The following is a 14,269-nucleotide window of genomic DNA, read 5'->3' on the forward strand; positions in this document are numbered from 1 at the left end:
TGGGTCTCCTCTGAGACATTGAAGCAAACCCGCAGCATAGAAACTGAGATCATTCTTCCTGGAGCCTCCATAACAATTCCTACCATTGTCGCAATCCATGTAAGCTTTCAAAAAAACCTTTTTGGGAAAGAAATTCAACAAGACTTACAAGTCCAACTGCACCACATCTCCACGAAGTCGCATCTCCTCAACATACACACAGCAAGAAGTCTGAATTCAATCTATTAGCTAGGACTCTTGCCTTGATTTTGTGGATTATGCTCACAAGCCTTATAGGTCCAAAGACTTTTATGTCCATACACCATATGTTCCCGGCGGGGCTTCTTCGGAATATAAGGACAATGGATGTCACATGAAGGATTTTTTCAAATCTGCCCTAGTACGAAAGTCATGAAAACCCTCAGTGAGTCCTCTTATACCTCCTCTCAATAGGCTTGGGGACAAGTCATGAGTATTGCTCTGGTCCTGATTCTTTCACACCATTCATTTCTTTCACCACCTCATGGACTTCAATTTCCTGAAATGACCTTTTTAACCATCCCACTTCTTCCGCTCCCGTTGCTTCGGAAGTCATCTTGTAATGACCCAAGGAAAGTCCAAGTCTCAATCTGGACTGATACTCCGAAAGGATTTTAATGTTACGATTAGAGCTCCTTGGAATCATTGTAAAGTGCTTGGAGTGAGAATTCACCACCTACTATACACAATCAGGGTAGTACAATCTCCCCCTTAAATTGCTGACGTCTCGTCAGGCCATTACATCATGATCACACTTTTGGTTAACATGGCTTCAACACTTTACTGTAATGGCTTAAGGAAATCCAAAGTGATGTCTGGGCATATACTCCAAAAAGACTAGTTAATGTTATAATTGGAGCGCCTTGGAAGCGCTTTAAAGGGCTTGAACTTCTTTCTCCCATGCTGTGATGCCCCGTAGTTACTATTCAAATTTGCAGATACCATTATAATGTGGATTAGGATGTTTAAAGGAGTTGGAAAGAAGTAATTTTAGGAGTTAGAGTAGAAGCTTACAATTGTGTCTTTCGTTCTGATTTCCTTTTATTATTATTTTTTTTGCCTGACATTTGAAGGTGCATTTTTAGTTTCATATAGTTTTCTTGTAGATCTGTCTATATTGATTAAATATGCGCACTCCCTTCACGCCTCACGCCTCCACTCTTATTCTCTTAGCGATATGTCTGAATGGCATCTTTGCTTCATGCCTGTACTTTACATCTGATTTTGCCTTCAATCATAATGTATGATATTGACATCCTTTTTCCTTAAATTCCCACATTGCCTACTCTATTATAGTATCTGATTTAAGATGAGTGGCACAGTTGTGGAAGCCAGGTGTTGCTGAAAGATTCTCTTTTTTTAATGTATTTGTTTCTTTTTTTATATAAGTAAGATGTAATTTTATTAGAAATGAATGTATAGGCAAAGCCTATGTACACAGGAAGTATACAAAACAAAACACCTAGATATACATTCTATGAAATAAAAGCGACAACAGAAAATCATGAAGAAAGGTTCCGTTAATCACTAAAGCAAAAAACCAAAGCAATAAAGAGTGCACAAAAAGTTCAGGATTTGCTCCAAAGTATGCTCCTTGTCATTAAAACACCGCTCATTCCTTTTCATCCAAATGCACCATATAAGACACAAAGGTGTTAAGCTCGAGAAAACAGAGAAAACATGAGTGCTTTTGGAAAAACTGTCCATCACGGTTCAGCTACTTCTCATAATCAACGTAATCATCAAACTTTACAAGGAAAGTAGATATTATGCTATACACCGGAAAGTCTCAAGTATTCCTAATATTTAGCATCTATACATGGTAAATATATTCTGTACAGCTAATATTAACAGAGATAAATGCACATGTAATAGTCAACATTCCTAAAATTGTATATTTATTCCTAAATGGTATACGTTAACATCCCCCCTCAAATTGATGCTGGTAAGTCAACCAGCAACAATTCGCCAACAAGAAATTGATGCCGTTGTCGAGTCATTGCTTTGGTGAAGACATCGGCCACTTGGAGATCAGAAGAAATGTAAGGAAGAGATATCATCCGACTCTCCCAAGGTATCTCGGATAGAATGACAATCAACCCTAATGTGCTTGGTGTGTTCATGGAATACGAGATTGGTTGCAATCTGAATAACACTAGTGTTATCAGCATAAAGAGGGGTAGAATTAGTTTGAGGAAACCCAAGCTCCTCCAAAAGATCACGTAACCATACAATTTCAGAACAAGCAGTAGACATGGTACGATACTCAGCTTCAGTAGATGATTTAGAAACACGATCTTTGTTTCTTACATCTTCAAGAAATTAAGGCATCACCCAAAAATATACACCAACCCATAGTAGATCGACGCTTATCCGGGCACCCAGCCCAATTAGCATCATTGTAGGCAACATGTTGAAGAGATGAGCCTGTAGGAAAGAACAACCCACGAGTAGGCGACCCTCGAAGATAGCGGATAATGGGCGAACTGCAATAAGATGAAGGTGCCAAGGAGAAGACATAAACTGGCTGACCTGATAATGGCATAGGAGATATCTGGTCGAGTAGTGGTCAAGTAGATAAGACTCCCAACCAAGCGCCGATAGAGAGTAGGATCATCCAGGAGATTTCCTTCATCTTTCCTGTATTTGACATTTACTTCCATAGGTGTATCAACAGAAGAAGTGTCCTCCAAACCAGCCAAGGTGATAAGATCTTGAATATACTTATACTAGTTCAAGAAAATACCATTGCCCGATGATGAACCGACAGTCCCAAGAAGTATGTGAGCTACCAAGATCTTTCATATGGAAAGTTGTATGTAACAGCTTTTGAATCTTAGTAATCAAACCACAATCAATGCCAGTAATGATAATATCATCCACATAAACCAAGAGGACTATACTGTCATCAGACTTGTGGAAAAAAAGAGAGGAATCATGCTTTGTGTAAAACTGGAGGTAATAAGTGTACTATGAAACTTCTCAAACCAAGCCTTGGGAGCCTGCTTGAGCTCGTATAGAGAGAGCCTTAGCTTACAGACATCATGAGGAGAAGAAGTAGTCATACCAGAGAGAAGACTGTGAAGCGGCAATAACTAAGATGGTTCGAACCGTGATCATTTTGGCAACATGAGCAAATGTCTCCTTATAGTCAACGTCATATTTCTGTTTGTTACCCAGAGCTACAAGGCGAGCTTTGTATTGATCCAAAGACCCATCAGAACGAAGTTTTATAGAGAAAACCCATTTACTTCCAATAGGTTTGACTTTAGGAGGACAATGAACAATATCCCAAGTATGATTCTCCTCAAGTGCTTGAAGTTCCGTTTGCGTTGCAGTTTGCCAACACTCATGTGTGATACCCCATATGATATGGATAAAGGTAGGTGGTGTATGAGATTCCACATTGCTTGGGAATGAGAAGTTCTTGCTCTTTATAAGGTTCCAATGAGACTCCAATTGTATCATTGACTAGTCCTTTTGGAGTATAGGCCATGTGGTTTGGGCCTTCCATTGGGGCGTTACAAATGGTATCAGAGCCTATCCCAACCAGAAATGTGGGACTTGAGCCGTGCCACCTATAATGGACAGGCCCGACGAAGACGTCGGGAATTTAAGGGGGGTAGATTGTGATACCCCATATGATATGGATAAATGTGGGTGGTGTATGAGATTCCACATTGCTTGGGAATGAGAAGTTCTTGCTCTTTATAAGGTTCCAATGAGACTCCAATTGTATCATTGACTAGTCCTTTTGGAGTATAGGCCATGTGGTTTGGGCCTTCCATTGGGGCGTTACATCATGTTCCATGGCCTGTTTGTAGGAAGAAGAAATGGAAATAGAGGATAAAGTAGCTACAAGAGAGACAGGGGATAAGAAACCATACCGATCAGGGGGTCGAGAAGGACGAGTAGACCGGTGAAGAGTGGTGGAAACAAGAGCAGAATCAGGCATTGGGTCGAGATCTTGAGGGGGCACAGAGGAAGTGGAACCAGACTCATGATGACCTCGTTCATACTTAAAACCAAAAGTTTAAACCTTTCCATAATCATTGGAGAATCAGAGAAGCTAGGCATAAGAGATAAAGATGAAGATGGCAACTCAACATGAGATGAAAAGAATATTGATTTTCAAAGAAAATCACATTCTTAGAAACCCCCGTATACGACGAGCATGAGAATCATAACAAACATAACCCTTTTGAGATAGAACATAACCAAGAAAAGCACACTTAACAGATTGAGCAATAAGTTTATGTCGTTCATGAGCAGGGAGATGCACAAAACATACACAACCAAAATGCCCGAAGATCAGAATATGAAGGAGAATGGCCAAAAAATTTAAAGGAGAAACATGATGTAACATAGGAGAAGGTAAGCGATTGATCAAATGAACCGAAGTAGAAAGCGCTTCACACTAAAAAGGGGAGGAACAAATGAGTCAAGTAAAAGGGTTCTTATCATATCAAGAAGGTGACGATTTTTCCTCTTAGCAACACTATTTTGTTGTGGTGTTGAATGATAAGAACGTTGAGAGATGATCCCTTTGCTTTGAAGAAAGTCCAGAAACTCATTAGACATGTATTCTCCGCCAGAATTAGAGCGCAAAACCTTGATGTTGGTAGAGAATTGAGTCTCAAGAAGTACAAGAAAGCGCTTAAATATTGAAAAAACTTCAGCCTTGGCCCGTAGGAAGTAAACCCAAGTAAAGTGACTAAAGTCATCAATGAAAGTAACAAAGTACTTGTAATGCGCATGAGAAACGACAGGTGCAATCCCCCAAACATCACTATGAGAAACAAAGTACTTGTGAGGCACGAGATGCATGATGAGGAAAAGGGAGAACTTTACTTCTGCCGCATGATGTACAATCAAAAGAAAGATCAAGAGAAGAACATACTTTATTTTCCAATAAACCAGAATTAAACAAAATACGAAGTACATCAGAGTTTGGGTGGCCTAGACGTCTATGCCATATCTTATTTCCATAACTAACAACATTACATGTAAATGAAAGTAAAGGAAAACTAGGAATAATGGTGGAAGGAGAAACATGGAGAGGAAAGAGGCGTCCCACTTTAGGTCCCTTCGTAATCATCTGCCCTGACACTTGATCCTGCACAACACAACCAGAACGAGAGAAATAGACATTACAATTATTAACCAATTGACCAACATAAATAAGATTTTTGGAGAGGTTAGAAGACACAAAAACATCAGCTAAGGAAGAGGAAAGATCACCAACAACACTGATAGGCAGAGAATTGCCATCAACGGTGTTAATTTTCAGATTTCCATAATAATTTCTGACATTGGAAAGAGGAGCAACAATATTGGTCATAGGGTTGGAGGCTCCGAAGTCAAAATACCATGGCTTGGAAGAAACTTTATGATTACTTGAGAGCCCAAAATCAGAAAAAGCATAAATAATTATCTGTTGTACCATTTCAGAAGTGAGTGTGTTCGGGTTTGCTAAGGCTATAGGAGCAGGAATAGGAACAATCGGCGAGACAGCAGGCAATGCAGCAGAACTAGAGGCACCAACAGAGGCATGATAAGCAGTACCCTGCTTCATTTCAGGTCGAATGGGAGAAGCAGAGATGATATGACCCTATTTCTTGCAGTAGTTACAGAACTTCTTGGGGCAATCCCAAGCAATATGACTAAAACCTTTACAACTAAAGCACTGGACAACACGCATGTCTCTACCATTATTCCTCCCCTGTGCTGCATAAGCCATAGTAGCAGATGCCCGAACATTAGCCTGATGTTCCATGGCAGCTTGAGCTACTATACGCTGCTTCTCATGAAGAAGTTCACTCAAACAAGCATCCAGAGATGGTACAGGATGTCGATTCATTCAGATTAGAACGTGCAATTTCAAAATCGGAACGTAGCTTCATCAATAATTGATCTCTCTTGCTTGTTTCATGCACTGCTTGAACAGCAGAGAGAGCTACATCGGGAACATTAGCATAAACAATGTCTGAATAGTCAGCCCAAGATTTTGAAAACCAGAAAAATATTCCTCAATGGAGAGACTCTCCTATGTGAAATTAGCCATCTCATACTCTAATTGAAATTGTCTAGCTGTGTTGTCTTGATTGTAAACCTTGTTGAGGTAATTCCAAATGTCAGCGGCAGTTTTGTAAGTCCTTAAATTGAGAACAAGGTGAGGCTCAACGGAGCTAAGGATCCAGGTCATAACCCGAGCATCATTGATTTCCCATTTAGACAAAGCCTCTACACCTCTAGGTGCGGGATCACTCCCATCAATATGACACCAACTGAAACTCCCAAGTAGAATAATTTTTGCCAGTAAAACAGAATATGGAAGGAGTCTAATTTATCTGATGACTTGATGTAACGGAAAAGAAATTATCCAACCAGAAGATTGCTGCGACAAGCACGAAAAAAAACAGACGTGCCGAGAAAAACCCAGACCAGAAAATCAAAACAGTTGTCAAAAAATTACCACACCAGAAAACCACAACAGAGAGTACCGAAATTGAAGCCAAACCAGGAACAAAGGGTACCGAAACAAGAACAGAGCCAGAAAAGTGCGCTGAAATCCAGAAATTAGCAATAGAGTGCACCAAAACAAGAACCAAACCAGAGAGACGCAACAGAAGGCGCCGAAATCAAGCACAGAACCAAAAGCAGCCATCAGAAGGCGCTGAAATCAACACAGGAACCAGAAAGCAGCGACAAACAGAGCTGAAATCCCCAAAAAAAACACTCCCGAGAGAAAAAAAATTCAAAACAGGCAAGAATTATGAACCTGCTCTTGATACCATGTCAAACTCGAGAAAACAGAGAAAACAAGAAGAGTGCTTTTGGAAAAACTGACCATCACGGTTCAGCCAGTTCTCATTATCAACGTAATCACCGAACTTTACAAGGAAAGTAGATATTATGCTATGCACCGGAAAGTCTCAAGTATTTCTAGTATTTAGCATTTATACATGGTAAATATATTCTGTAAAACAAATATTAACATAGAGATAAATGTACATGTAATAGTCAACATTCCTAAATTGTATATTTATTCCTAAATGGTATACGGTAACAAAAGGAACCATCTTCCAAGCCCCATCCATTTGAGCACAATCATGAAGCCTGTTCCAACATGCAAGAAGATCAACCACTTTCAAAGGCATCACCCAAGCCAAACCAATTCTACAAAAAAAAATGCCATCCCACAAAGCTCTTGCCACCTTACAATGCAAAAATAAATGATCTACAGTTTCCCCATGCTTCTTACACATGAAACACCAATCCATAACTATAATACCCCGCTTCCTTAAATTGTCCAACGTCAAAATTTTCCCAAGAGAGGCAGTCCACTTTGTTTCTTGTAAGAGTAGATGGCATTTGTCCTTGAGGGAGTTTAGGAGGGGTGTTCAACTTGAAAGTTCTATTTATCTTTAATAGGTTATGGAATCAGGGAATTATTATTTTTTTTGATAAGTAAGAATCAGGGAATTATTGCCGATATGACCAGCTGTAATTTTCATGCATCTGTAGTACATGCTTGAAATATAGCCCACCTGGAGTATATGGAAAGCAACAAGTACTGTGCTATATGCCTTTTCTTTTGTCTTTCACCGAAGTACAATTTAGTTCAGAATTTGTTGTAATAACATATTGTATTGTTACAGGTTATGGAAAAACATTAAAACCAAAATGTCCACCATTTTTGAGGTTATCAATCTGGTCATCAATCCACTAATATGGTTTCATACATTGTGGCAGATATAACTACAAGATTTTGAGGTAAATGTTGTACGATGCTAATAACTAGTACACTTTCCTGTTAGACTGCTTCTATCCAAATGAGGATGGCTCTCTTACATGCTTCAGATATTAATTCTATGATAATTCTCATACATGCTTCAAGAATAGATGGTTCTTTTCTCTAATAGCATTTTATTATTTATCATATATGTGATCTGCTTCATGATCTATGATATAAACACAACACAACACAGAAAATTTGTTGTTGATTGCTCGATCATTCACTTATGTGATAAAGATAGTGATTACATTTCGAAATCTTCTTCACAGCAGCCGTTTTTTGCCATTTTGTTTTCAAGATTTTTCATTGGAGATCGTTTGTCATCACCCTCTTAGAACCCTTACTACTAAATCTGCCATGGACTGATATTTTGGTTTTTGCTTTCTGAAATTTTAGGTGACCAACCATTGGATTAGATGTTCTCATGTTTATCATGCATCTTGAAATTCCATTGTTAATCTGATTTATCTCTAGATATGATTTATTAAGTCATTATTAGTGGACCCGGATATTTTATTGATGAGACATCTCTTAATCTTTTGATGATTTTGATAGTTTGTAGCATGTTCGGTTTGGATAAAAGCAAACCAATGGTATTTGGAAAATTATTGGTTTAATATTCAAGCCAGATTGTGGTTTGTAAAGTGTCAATATATTATGTGTAGATAGTGTGAGGTGCTGACATTGATTGGCTGCCTCCTAAATGCATGTGTTGCTTCTTCAAAATATTGTGGTTTTTAATTTATCTTGTTTCTTATTTTTCCCCTTGAATTACCTAAGGTGCACTTGCGAGAAACTTCTTGCCGAGGGCCTGTGCACCCCTGGGATTAGTCGGGATGCTGTTCACCCGGTTCCAATAAAAAAAAAAAAATATCATGTGAGCAAGATCCTTGCCTCTGAAAACAAAGATAGAGGTAGGATTTGAGGCATTTATGTATTAAAGTCATATAATTTCATCTCAATATATCATTTGATGCTCTCTTTACTCAGAAAATGCCCGTTTTGAAGGGAGCATCGTTTTGGGTTAAATTGCTCGGTGATCCTAACGCTGGTGATTTATTTATGATACATTTAGGATACACCCAATTCTGTCAAAACTCCCGTGAAAAGATCTGATATTGAATTTTGAGTCATTCATTTAGGATACACCCAAAAGAGTTGGTATACATTTTTATTGTTATATTCTATTTTCCATAAGTTGAATACACTCAAGGAAGATGTGGAGGCTACTGCCGAATGGGGTACTGTTACTAAGGTTAAAGAGTCATATTTCACCAGAGTTTATCATCTTTTTAGCGTGTACGATGACCAATATATTTGGAACACACCTCGAGCTTTGCTTTGTATCCATTTAACACGAATCTGGGATGTCCATTTTAACACGAGTCACGGCACAGCAAGATGATTCCTTTCTCTAATTGAACTAATCCTCATCCGTCAAAGAAAACCATTAAGTTTTTTTCCCTTTCGGTTATAATAGAAGGATAAAAACACACTTATTGGACTTGTCACGAGCCCTTGCATATTGTAGAGGGAAGCGGCGTCCAAAGCCACAGCAAAGAGCTCACATGCATGTTTGTAAACAGCTCTGATACATCTCTGTTTGTTTTCGGCACCACACCTCTGCCCCAGTCCACATGAAAATCACCTCCCACCTTTGCCAAGAAGCAACCGCTTCCCACCCACCACTGGCTTCTCATCCCTTTTACATCACCATCAGTCTGCCATTACATCGACACATGATTCCCATGACCATTGTAGGTGACGCTTGAGAGCCACTGTTTCTTGGTTTTGTCAATCCTCTTTTAAATGGTCTGGATCCCACAATCTCTCAACAAGCGTGGGATTAGATCTCCATTTTGTTGAGAGCTGCCTTTATTTTATGCTCCACTTTCTAACGATGCAGGAAAGGAGATTTCCATCGCCCGCCTCAATGTGGTCTCACTCAGTCTACATTTCCCTGCTTTAGCTTCCAATCGCAGTATATGACTCAATAAGAACCAATCAATTAACTACTTTAAAAATAGCATTTTTGGTGATCCATTTTATTGACTCGGGGAAGAAAACCATGTTAAGAAAACGTGAGACTAGGCAAACTTGTTGACCCCATTTCTCTTTTTTATTTCATTTTCATGCATTGTAATGAATGCTATGAGGTATTTTTGGGTCTCCTACTCTTTTCATACCATTAATTTTCTGAATGCAATGTTGCCAAAAAAAAAAAAAAAAGTTGTGGAGTCAAAACTATTAAAAGTTTATTTTGACAAAGAAGAATATAAGCCGTCTGATTTGCAAGTCACAGACTATGTTTTTATAATTGTCGAATACTTGGGGTACCAATCTTAGCAGACGACTCACTTCAATGCACACGTTTTTCTTCTAAAACTGCGTTCAGGGTGGCAAACTTCTTGATTCTTTGGTTAAGGAAAAAGGGCACTGAACTAACTTCTTGGTGTTAGTTCTCATTTTATTTCTTTTTATGCAGCGCCATGGGTCTTCTAGGAGTTAAACCCGAGCAGGAATTTTGGGTCTTGAGTCGACCAAAGGCTGAACCTACAAGAAATCTATAGATTATTTTAGCTTTTAATTTTTCCCCCTTCCAGCCCTCGACAAATAAGAAAAACAATTTAATCAAAAAAAAAATCACCAAATTTAGCTACAAAATATTAGAAAAAAAAAAAATCTAAGGAGTCCATAAACGTGGGAATGAAAACCCAAATTATGCCCTAATATATTCCCACCTTTGTAGCTTTCAAGTCAAAATAGAGAGCCTTTTTCATCTTGAAACCGTAAGAGCAATAGTCGGATGGTGGTAGAAATAAGTTGAAATTGGCGTCGGCCAGTTCGGTTCTGGTTTGTACCTGCTTAAATCGCTAAAACAGCCAATTATATATATATATTATTAATATTTGAGATAAAACGGCACTGTTTCACTTAAGTGAAATGGCATATCTCTTTCTCCTCTCATGCAACGGCATATATATATATATATATATATATATCTCTCTCTCTCTCTCTCTCTCTCTCCCTCTCCCTCTCATCTCGACGTCGAGCCATCTCTTTCTGTTAGGGATCTCGGTCTTGTCTCTAAACACTAAGGTCCACGAGCTCGCCTTGGTGATGATGATGACCAAGTGGGCCTTGCCAACTTGCTTGGCCTTCAACTTCCGTGGCAATGGAGGGTTCCTAGGTTAATGAAGGTTTAGTGTTTGAGTGATGATGATGATGCAATGGGGGTGTTCTACGTGTTTGATGGCATGCAATGCAATGTGGAATAGCTAGGGCTTGTTCCTTGAGTGTGGTGTCGAGTAGATGGAGGCTAGAGTTGGATGAGTGGAGTTAGGTTAGGGTTTTGGGTGAGAGGCAACTAGGGTTGCCGAGTTTGGGATGTTGTATTAGGGTTTTGGGTGCAAGGCAACTAGTGTTGCCGAAATGGAAGGTTTGGATAGGGTTGGGCGGTGGGGAGGTGATTTAGGAATGATTCCTAAGTGGTAAGAATCTTTTTATGAAGGAAAATGGATTCGGTTTTGGCTATTATGGAAGGTCAAAGATTAACTTGAGATATTTTAGGAAATGAGAGATTTAAGGAATTGATGATGATTGACAATTTCTTAAATCAAGGATTGTGATTTGGATGATGTCAATGTTGCTAAAAAGGTAGGTGTTACCTTATTTGGACTAGGGGATTTCGGCTAGGGTTGATGGATGATGGAAGAAGGGTAATTTTGGGAAGTGGCCAAATATGGAAAGTAGGTTTAGACAAGGGTGGCCAAAATATGTATAAGGGAAAGATCAAATAGATGCAAGGAAAGTGTTTGTTGGCCGAAATTCACAAGAAGATATATGTGTAATGCAAAAGCAATGCACATAAAATAATAAGATCAATGGAGAAATAATGGAAGAGAAGAGAATGACTGAATAATACTCATAAGATTGATAACTTGAATCACACTTATTCACGAATTGCAAAGTGTGATTATCTCCTTAGAGATTCACGAATTGCACCCCAAAGAGCCCAAATGCTAAGCACTGAAAATGATCTCAAGAATAATAAGTCATCCACAAAGGGAATTGTCAAAAAATGTAAATGAAATGACTAAGGGTTCTATTTATAGAGATTACAAAGTGGAAACCCCAAAAGATCCCTCGAAAAATAATTAAATAAAAATAAAAGGAAAGCAATAACATAGGTTGCAAGGGCCAAGGTGGCCCGGGGTATGCATTGGCCCATGGATGGACTAGGATGGTTCATGGCCCTCGGTTGGGTTGGTCTGCTGGTGGGCATGGTAGGGTGCCATGCATGGGCCTGCTAGTGGGCACAACATGGTATTGTGCAAGGCCTGTTGTTGGTCTTGGCAGGGTGCCATGTGTGCATGCTGCATGGCCCAGGCAAGTGGCATGGGCGTTGGTGCTGCAAGGCCCAGGCAGGTGGCTTGGGCGTTGGTGCTGCAAGACATGGGCTAGAGCCATACGCTAGATGATATGACTGGTGGGCATGCCACTAGCATTGCTGACATGCTGGTCATGTGGCATAAGGGTAGGTGCTGGGGTGTGCGGGCATGGTTGCGTGGTGCAACAGCATGCGCATGGGCAGGTGCAAGGGCGTGCTCAAGGCCATGCGACACTAGGGGATGCGCATGGGCATGCACATGCCAGGCAGTGTGCTGGGCTATGCACGGCCACTAACCTCGCTGAGCCTGTGGCTAGGCATGCGCATGGGCGTGCACATGCTGGGCTGCACACAGGTGGTAGCCTCACTGGGGGCCCCGTGCGTGTCTAGGCACGGGCCAAGGCATGCATGTAGGCTGGCCGTGGGGCTTGCCATGGGGTTGTCCTTGCATGTCAAGGGCAGTGTCGAGACTTGGCCTGGTGCCACTTTCCTAGGGGTTCTGACACTTTCTCTCATCGCACGGTCGTGACTTGTAGCTCATATTATGAGTTTCGAACCATTCGCGACACCGAAGGGACATTGACGACGATCAATCAGGATCACGTTGAAATCGACGTCCCCAGTTTTCTCCCCCTTTACTGGTCGGTTTCAGACGCTTTTATCCATGTATAGTAGTTGTCATTTCGGTTTTGGTTTTGGACCGAATTCAAATTGAAACAATCGGTTTTCAACCCTAATGGGGGGTTTCAAAAGAAGATAGAAATGTCAGCGATGGTAGAGAAGCAGATCAATGAAAATGGAGAAAAAAAGGGATACCTCTAAAAATAGCCCTTTCTTGTCTTCTAATCACTTTGCCCAGCCTGTTTTCTTCTCCTTCATAATACCACATCAACTTATTTCCTTTTAGAAATACCTTTTTGCAGAGTAGAGAGACAGAGAGCTTGAGATTATGAAATGGGTGGAGTGAGGGTTTTGCACATCTATCTCCAAAGATAGAGAAATCGAAAAATTATTAAAGCGCATTCTTAGCAGTAGCAACATTACGAGATTTAGTTTTGCTACATACGAGTTAGTGTGTTAATATACCACTTGTTGTGGGACCTATTACAACTTTCAAAAAGTCAAAACACCAATATTTTCTTAACATAATTGATGTGGAAGTTTTATTTGTTGGGTGTGTCAAAAGAGATTTACAAATAGATTTGTTTCTATGAGATTAATAAGGTCATTCATTATCTAGAGCCCGAAACTCAGCTCCAAGCTCATGTTTCTCATCTACCCATGCACGCGTTGCGTACAGTCTCAACCTTTAAGTGCCAGCTGCCAAAACTGCTAATGTCAAACGACCACCACCACACCCTTTGCAATGAAGATAGATGCACTCTACTTTGCTAGTTCAATCATTATAGGCATAATAATGGGCAGATTAGTGATTAATCATCCAAGATCATGCAGAAAGTGAAGCGAAGACGAAGAAAGGTGTGGAGATCGCGGTGGCACAACAGAGACAAGGATTGAGCATTGAATTTGGTTTATGTGACACAAGAAATAAAAAGTGAATTTAAGGTATGTTGAGCTGAGTCTGTTTAAACTCAGAACCATCTAAACTATCTGATTGGTTTGTTCAACGTTAACCCGAATCAATTTGACATTAATAAAAACTGAACTTTATGATGTGGGGTTAGGTGGGTCAGTCGGGCAAGTTGGATCTTGGTTTTTTTGCATAGGGAACCATGACCCACAGTAATTCCATGGGTCTTTGCAGGGACTCACGATTGGGCCTTGGGTCACTCTGTTAGCAGCGATGGGCCTTGCATTGGAAGTGACAGGCCTTGTATTGGAGGTGACTAGCCTTGTGTTGGAGGCAATGTGAGAAGAAATGAGAGAGGTGTAACGCCAGTCCTTATGGTGGGATTTTAGAAAATAATTTTAGAAAATGAGACGAGAATTATTGAACCTTTTAAAAATTCTTTATTTCCTCCCCAGCATATAAAAGATTCTATGTTTAAAATTAAAACCTGTTTTGTAAATTGAAAGAGAGTTTACAACGGAAATTATTAAAT

At 39.9% G+C, this 14,269-nt stretch overlaps 1 protein-coding gene across 11 annotated transcripts in view; it reads left to right on the forward strand.

Moving 5' to 3' along the window:
• LOC108998135 (ENHANCER OF AG-4 protein 2-like) overlaps positions 1 to 9,108 on the forward strand; it is a 46,632-nt gene extending 37,524 nt beyond the window's left edge. For 7 of the 11 annotated variants that reach the window (XM_035686714.1, XM_018974585.2, XM_018974586.2 and 4 more), the window contains 2 exons: positions 7,680 to 7,794; positions 8,597 to 9,107. The gene's annotated coding sequence lies outside the window, so the exon portion shown is untranslated. Of the gene's footprint in view, positions 1 to 7,679; positions 7,795 to 8,596 lie in introns of all 11 variants that reach the window. The other 4 variants (XM_035686715.1, XM_018974590.2, XM_018974588.2 and 1 more) reach the window with 2 other exon arrangements.
• Positions 9,109 to 14,269: the final 5,161 nt, after the last annotated feature.

The sequence above is a fragment of the Juglans regia genome, chromosome 16 (genome assembly GCF_001411555.2).
Source record: "Juglans regia cultivar Chandler chromosome 16, Walnut 2.0, whole genome shotgun sequence".
Classification (NCBI taxonomy): domain Eukaryota; kingdom Viridiplantae; phylum Streptophyta; class Magnoliopsida; order Fagales; family Juglandaceae; genus Juglans; species Juglans regia.